Genomic DNA, 7731 nt, shown 5'->3' with positions numbered 1-7731 from the left:
TATCAAAAATCCGTCCGCAATTTAGCATCCTCAATGTTTTGACTTCATGCACACCGAGTTTGGTGGCGATTTAATTAATTCTCTAGGAGAAGTGTTTCAAATTCCACAGCAAGCGTTCTCCAAACAACCCATAATTGCCGACTTCCTGTTGGGCTGGCGTAAAATTTAGAGCACGAAAGTTGTTCGGCCCGATGAGATCTATATGTGTACCGAGTTTCATATCATTACATGCAAGTGTGTTTGATTTATGGACAAGTGTTCGGATCCCGTTCCAGGGGGCGCTGTTGAGCCCCCCTGCCACGCCCGGGTACCAGCTTCAGCCCGGCCCTGATGGCCGCGGGTTCTGACCTGTGTGCAAAGTTTCAAGAGTTTTTGAGCACGTTAAAGGCCCCAAAAGCCCCTGAAACCTTGAAAAACAGGAATTTTAAACAAATCTCACTCAAAAGACAAATCCCCCCACCCCTCACACACACAGAGACGCAGAGGCAGAGAGAGAGAGGGAGAGAATTCTCCAAAAAATCACATTCAAACCAAAATATCTCACTTCCTGTTGGTCACAGCTTATGACTATAAATTAGAAAGTTGTCCGGCTTGATGAGAACAATATACATAACGATTTTTGTGACTCTTCTTAAAACTAAGCCCCCATTTTTGACTAAAGGTGGCGCTACTGAGCCCCTCACCACGCCCGTTTCTGAAACTTTGCACGTCTACTGGATAATAAATGTGATGTGTCTGTCGAGTTTCATCCAATTTCAAGTATGTTAAGAGTCTCAAAAGCATCCGAAAAGAATATTAAAGTTTGATGCGTTGCCACGGCAACAGTATCTAAGATATAAATAATCCTTTCACAGGTCTACATCTGCCGTGTGTCTACATTATACACAAAGTTTTAAGCAAATCGGGTAAAAATAAGAGGGTGATTTCAAACCATTTTGAAAGTGACACATTTTCTGTTGCCAGTTGGTGGCGCTATAACTTTGACTCACAATAGTCACATCCATGTGATCGGCCTCTTACAACGAACACACTGCTGAAGTTTCATCAAGATCAGTTAATGTATGCAGAAGTTATAACACACGTCCTGTGTCCCATTATTCGCCATAAATTCGTTTCCTCGCCACGGCCAAACCGTTCGAGATATCAAAAATCCGTTCGCAATTTAGCATCCTCAATGTCTTGACTTCATTCACACCGAGTTTGGTGGTGATCGGATGAATTCCCTAGGAGGAGTATTTCACATTCCATTATATGCGTTTTCCAAGCAACGTATAATATCCGACTTCCTGTTGGGCTGGTGTAAAACTTAGAGCACGAAAGTTGTTCGGCCCGATGAGATCTATATGTGTACTGAGTTTCATATTATTACATGCAAGCGTGTTTGATTTATGGACCAAGTTTTCAGACACCATTGCAGGGGGCGCTGTCGAGCCCCCTTGCCACGCCCGGGTACCAGCTTCAGTCCGGCCCTGATGGCCGCGGGTTCTGACGTGTGTGCAAAATTTCAAGAGTTTTTGAGCATGTTAAGGGCCCCAAAAGTGCCCGAGAAGTAGAAAAAAAAAAAAAAAAAAATAAATATAGCTGCGAGCAGCGATTGCGGGCCCAAGCCGGTGGCACCGCCACCCTGGTGCATTTAGTTGCACTAAAGGCACCGGGGTGGCGGTGTCACCGGCTTGGGCCCTCCATCGCTGCTCGCAGCTATATTTATATATATATATATATATATATATATATATATATATATATATATATATATATATATATATATATATATAAAAATGTAATATATATATATATATATATATATATATATATATATATATCAGACAAGTAATATTCTCTGTCTTGTCACTTTAAAATATATATATATATAAAATTCAGAGGCCGATTTTGCAAATAAATCCACATTCAAACCAAAATATCTGACTTCCTGTTGGTCAGAGCTAATTACTGTAAAATAGAAACTTGTCCGGCTCGATGAGACCAATATATGTACTGATTTTTGTAACTGTGGGTAAAAGTAACCCCCCATTTTGCCAAAAGCATTTTGAAAGTGACACAGTTCTTGTTGCCAGTTGGTGGCGCTATAACTTTGACTCACAATAGTTGCATCCATCTGACCGGCCTCTTACCACGAACACACTACTGAAGTTTCATCAAGATCAGTTAATGTGTGCAGAAGTTATAACACTTCGTGTCTCTCTTTTCTCGCCATAAATTCGTTTCCTCGCCACGGCCAAACCGTTCGAGATATCAAAAATCCGTCCGCAATTTAGCATCCTCAAAGTCTTGACTTCATGCACACCGAGTTTGGTGGGGATGGGATGAATTTTCTAGGAGGAGTATTTCACATTCCACAGCAAGCGTTCTCCAAACAACCCATAATAGCCGACTTCCTGTTGGGCTGGCGTAAAACTTGACCGGGGAAAAGTTGTTTGGCCCGATGAGATCTATATGTGTACCGAATTTCATATTAATTCATGCAAGCGTGTTTGATATATGGACCAAGTTTTCAGACCCCGTTCAAGGGGGCGCCGTTGAGCCCCCCTGCCACGCCCGTTTCTGAAACTTTTCACATGTCTACTGGCTAATAAGTGTGATGTATCTGTTGAGTTTCATCCAATTTCAAGTATGCTAAGAGTCTCAAAAGCATCCGAAAAGAATATTAAAGTTTGATGCGTTGCCACGGCAACAGTATCTAAGATATCAATAATCCTTTCACAGGTCTACATCTGCCATGTGTTTAAATTATACACATAAAGTTTGAAGCAAATCGGGTAAAAATAAGACGGTGATTTCAAAGCATTTTGAAAGTGACACACTTCCTGCTGCCAGTTGGTGGCGCTATAACTCTGACTCACAATAGTCACATCAATGTGATCGGCCTCTTACAATGAACACACTGCTGAAGTTTCATCAAGATCAGTTAATGTATGCAGAAGTTATAACACACTTCCTGTTTCCATTATTCGCCATAAATTAGTTATCTCGCCACGGCCAAACCGTTCGAGATATCAAAAATCCCCTGGCAATTTTTCATCCTCAATGTCTTGACTTCATGCTGACCGAGTTTGGAGGCGATTGGATGAATTCCCTAGGAGGAGTATTTCACATTCCATTGTATGCGTTTTCCAAACAACGTATAATAACCGACTTCCTGTTGGGCTTTTGTAAAACTTAGAGCACGAAAGTTGTGCGGCCCGATGAGATCTATATGTGTACTGAGTTTCATATTATTACATGCAAGCGTGTTTGATATATGGACCAAGATTTCGGACCCCATTCCAGGGGGCGCTGTCGAGCCCCCCTGCCACGCCCCGGTACCAGCTTCAGCCCGGCCCTGATGGCCGCGGGTTCTGACCTGTGTGCAAAGTTTCAAGAGTTTTTGAGCATGTTAAGGGCCCCAAAAGTGGCAAAAAGGCAAAAAAAAAAATAATGAAGAAAAAAAAAAAATATAGCTGCGAGCAGCGATTACGGGCCCAAGCCGGTGGCACCGCAACCTCGGTGCCTTTAGTTACCTAAAGGCACCGGGGTGGCGGTACCGCCGGCTTTGGCCCTCCATCGCTGCTCGCAGCTATATTTATATATATATATATATATATATATATATATATATATATATATATATACATACATACATACACACACATACATATATATATATATATATATTATTGTTCAAAAGTTTGGGGTCAGTAAGATTTTTAATGTTTTTAGGAGAAGTCTCTTCTGCTCACCAAGGCTGCATTTATTGATTAAAAATACAAACAAAAACAGTAATATTGTGAAATATTATTCCAATTTAAAACAGCTGTTTTCAATTTTTAAATATTTTACATAGTAATTCATTTCTGTGATCAAAGTTGAGTTTTCAGCATCATTACTCCAGTCTTCAGTGTCACATGATCCTTCAGAAATCATACTAATATGATGATTGATGCTCAATAAATTTTCATTATTATTTTCAATGTTGAAAACAGTTGTGTACAGATTTTTTTTTTTCAAAATGCTTTGATGAATGTAAAGTTCAAAAGAACAGCATATATTTCAAATATATATATTTTTAACATTATAAATGTCTTTACTGTAACTGTTGATCAGTTTAACTCATCCTTCATAAATAAAAGTACTGATTTATTTTATTTATTTCCCCAAAAAATAAAATTTTAATTATTACTAACCCAAAACTTTTGAGCGGTAGTGTTTAACGTTACAAAAGCTTTAGATTTCAGATAAATGCTGTTCTTTTGAACTTTCTATTCATCAAAGACTGTACACAACTGTTTTCGACATTTAAAATAATAATGAATGTTTCTTGAGTATCAATCATCATATTAGAATAATTTCTGAAGGATCATGTGACAGTGACGACTGGAGTAATGATGCTGAAAACTCAGCTTTGATCACAGGAATAAATAACAGTTTAAAATATATTAAAATAGAAAGCAGCTGTTTTAAATTGGAATAATATTTTACAATATTACTGTTTTTGTTTGTATTTTTAATCAAATAAATGCAGCCTTGGTGAGCAGAAGAAACTTCTCTGTTATGTGCGCGCCACAGACTGCACGCACGTCCGCTTAGAGTTCCGCCTTTTGCCTTCCGTCAATATTACGTTATTAGAAAATATTTTTTTAGAGAATCGATTTTTTGACATTTGTGAATCGATTCAGAATCGTCCACGTCCGCATCGCGATGCATCTAAGAATAAATTTTTTCTCCCACCCCTAGATTTCATACAACAGGTTAATAAACAGTTACAATTAAGTCACTTACATTTTAGATGCAATGTTGACTGTTTTTGTTCTGTTTCAGCAGCGAAAATAGTTAAACAAAGATCACGGCAGAACCATCACGCATCACGTGTTTTCTCATAACTGAACGATTCAGCATTTTTAACGAATCGGTTGACTCAAAGATTGAATGATCAATCCATAAACATCTGTCTTAATCGACTCATTCGAACGAATCGTTTGAACGAATGAATCAATGACTCGCTTATTAAGATGGATGCCTGGCGACACCTAATGGCGGTTTAGTGTTGTTTAAAAGCATCATTCTTTCCCACATGTGTGTGATTTGTGTGTGCAACATTATCATTATTTTTCTTACACTATTATATTAGCGATTTAAAAGCACCCACTCGTGTCACACGTCGATTAACCGGTGGGAAAATATCCTCAGACACATCCCTAATACATGTATATTTAAATACAATATTGGCCTACCTGGTAAAAAGTTTTATATACTATTTTGATGTCCTTTTGGACACAAGAGGGCAGTATAGCCCTATGTTTGCTTTTTTGTTGAACCAAATAGCACTAAATAGCCTGTTTTAACTTTTTCATTCTTCTTGAATTGCAAAAACAGAATAAAATGGGTTTAGTTGTGATATTTGTATACTTTTATATAGAAATAAATGGTATATAATTACATTTTTAGAAGATTTTTAGTGTTTCCTTTTTGGACATTATTTAATCCCTCGCCATAGCAAAACCGTTTGAGATATTTATTATCCGTTCACAATTTAGCATATTTAATGTAGTTTCATCATGTTGAAAAAGTTTGGTACGAATAAAATAAATAGTTTAAGAGGAGTGGCTAAAAATTCAGAGGCTGATTTTGCAAAAAAATCCACATTCAGACCAAAATATCTGACTTCCTGATGGCCAGAGCTATTGAATGTAAATTAGAAAGTTGTCCGGCTTGATGAGAACAATATACAAACTATTTTTTCTTTACTGTAGTTAAAACTAACCCCCCCACTTTTGTCAAAAGCATGTTGAAAGTGACACACTTCCTGCTGCCAGTTGGTGGCGCTATAACTTTGACTCACAATAGCTACATCCATCTGATCGGCCTCTTACCACGAACACACTGCTGAAGTTTCATCAAGATCAGTTAATGTATGCAGAAGTTATTCCACTTCCGTGTTTCTCTTTTCTCGCCATAAATTCGATTCCTCGCCACAGCCAAACCGTTCGAGATATCAAAAATCCGTCCGCAATTTAGCATCCTCAATGTCTTGACTACATCCACACCGAGTTTGAAGGGGGCACGGTGAATTTTCTAGGAGGAGTATTTCACATTCCACAGCAAGCGTTTTCCAAACAACCCATAATAGCTGACTTCCTGTTGGGCTGGCGTAAAACTTGACCGGGGTAAAGTTGTTCGGCCCGATGAGATCTATATGTGTACCGAGTTTCATATTAATTCATGCGAGCGTGTTTGATATATGGATCAAGTTTTAGAACCCCGTTCAAGGGGGCGCTGTTGAGCCCCCCAGCCACGCCCGGGTCCCAGCTTCAGCCCGGCCCTGATGGCCGTGGGTTCTGACCTGTGTGCAAAGTTTCAAGAGTTTTTGAGCACGTTAAGGACCCCAAAAGCCCCTGAAACCTTGATTAACAATATAAAAGCAATAGTCAAATCCCCCCCTCCCCTCACACACACACAGACACAGAGAGGGAGAGAAAATTCTTCAGAAAATCCACATTCAAACCAAAATATCTCTCTTCCTGTTGGTCAGAGATGGTTCATGTAAATTAGAAAGTTGTCCGTCTTGATGAGAACAATACACATACCAAGTTTTGTTGCTGTTGATAAAACTAACACCCCCACTTATGACTAAAGGTGGCGCTACTGAGCCCCTCACCACGCCCGTTTCTGAAACTTTGCACATGTCTACTGGATAATAAATGTGATGTGTCTGTCGAGTTTCATGCAATTTCAAGTATGTTAAGAGTCTCAAAAGCATAAAAAAAGAATATTAAAGTTTGATGCGTTGCCACGGCAACAGTATCTAAGATATCAATAATCCTTTCACAGGTTTACATCTGCCGTGTGTCTACATTGTACACATAAAGTTTGAAGCAAATCTGGTAAAAATAAGACAGTGATTTCAAAGCATTTTAATAGTGATGTACTTCCTGCTGCCTGTTGGTGGCGCTATAACTTTGACTCACAATAGTCACATCTGTGCGATCGGCCTCTTACAACGAACACACTGCTGAAGTTTCATCAAGATCAGTTAATGTATGCAGAAGTTATAACACACTTCCTGTTTCATTTTTTCGCCATAAATTCGTTTCCTCGCCACGGCCAAACCGTTCGAGATATCAAAAATCCGTCCGCAATTTAGCATCCTCAATGTCTTGACTTCATGCACACCGAGTTTGGAGGCGAATCGATGAATTCCCTAGGAGGAGTACATTAAATTCCACAGCATGCGTTTCCAAACAACCCTAAATAGCCGACTTCCTGTTGGGCTGGCGTAAAACTTAGAGCACGAAAGTTGTTCGGCCCGATGAGTTCTATATGTGTACCGAGTTTCATATTATTACATGCAAGCGTGTCTGATTTATGGACAAGTGTTCGGATCCCGTTCCAGGGGGCGCTGTCGAGCCCCCCTGCCACGCCCGGGTACCAGCTTCAGTCCGGCCCTGATGGCCGCGGGTTCTGACCTGTTTGCAAAATTTCAAGAGTTTTCGAGCATGTTAAAGGCCCCAAAAGTGGCCGAAAGGTTGACAAAATAATAATAATAATAATAAATATAGCTGCGAGCAGCGATTACGGGCCCAAGCCGGTGGCACCGCAACCCCGGTGCCTTTAGTTACCTAAAGGCACCGGGGTGGCGGTACCGCCGGCTTTGGCCCTCCATCGCTGTTCGCAGCTATATTTATATATATATATATATATATATATATATATATATATATATATATATATATATAT

Source organism: Squalius cephalus, assembly GCF_949319135.1.
Source record: "Squalius cephalus genome assembly, chromosome: 21".
Lineage (NCBI taxonomy): Eukaryota > Metazoa > Chordata > Actinopteri > Cypriniformes > Leuciscidae > Squalius > Squalius cephalus.
Note: the sequence above shows the minus strand (reverse complement) of the source record.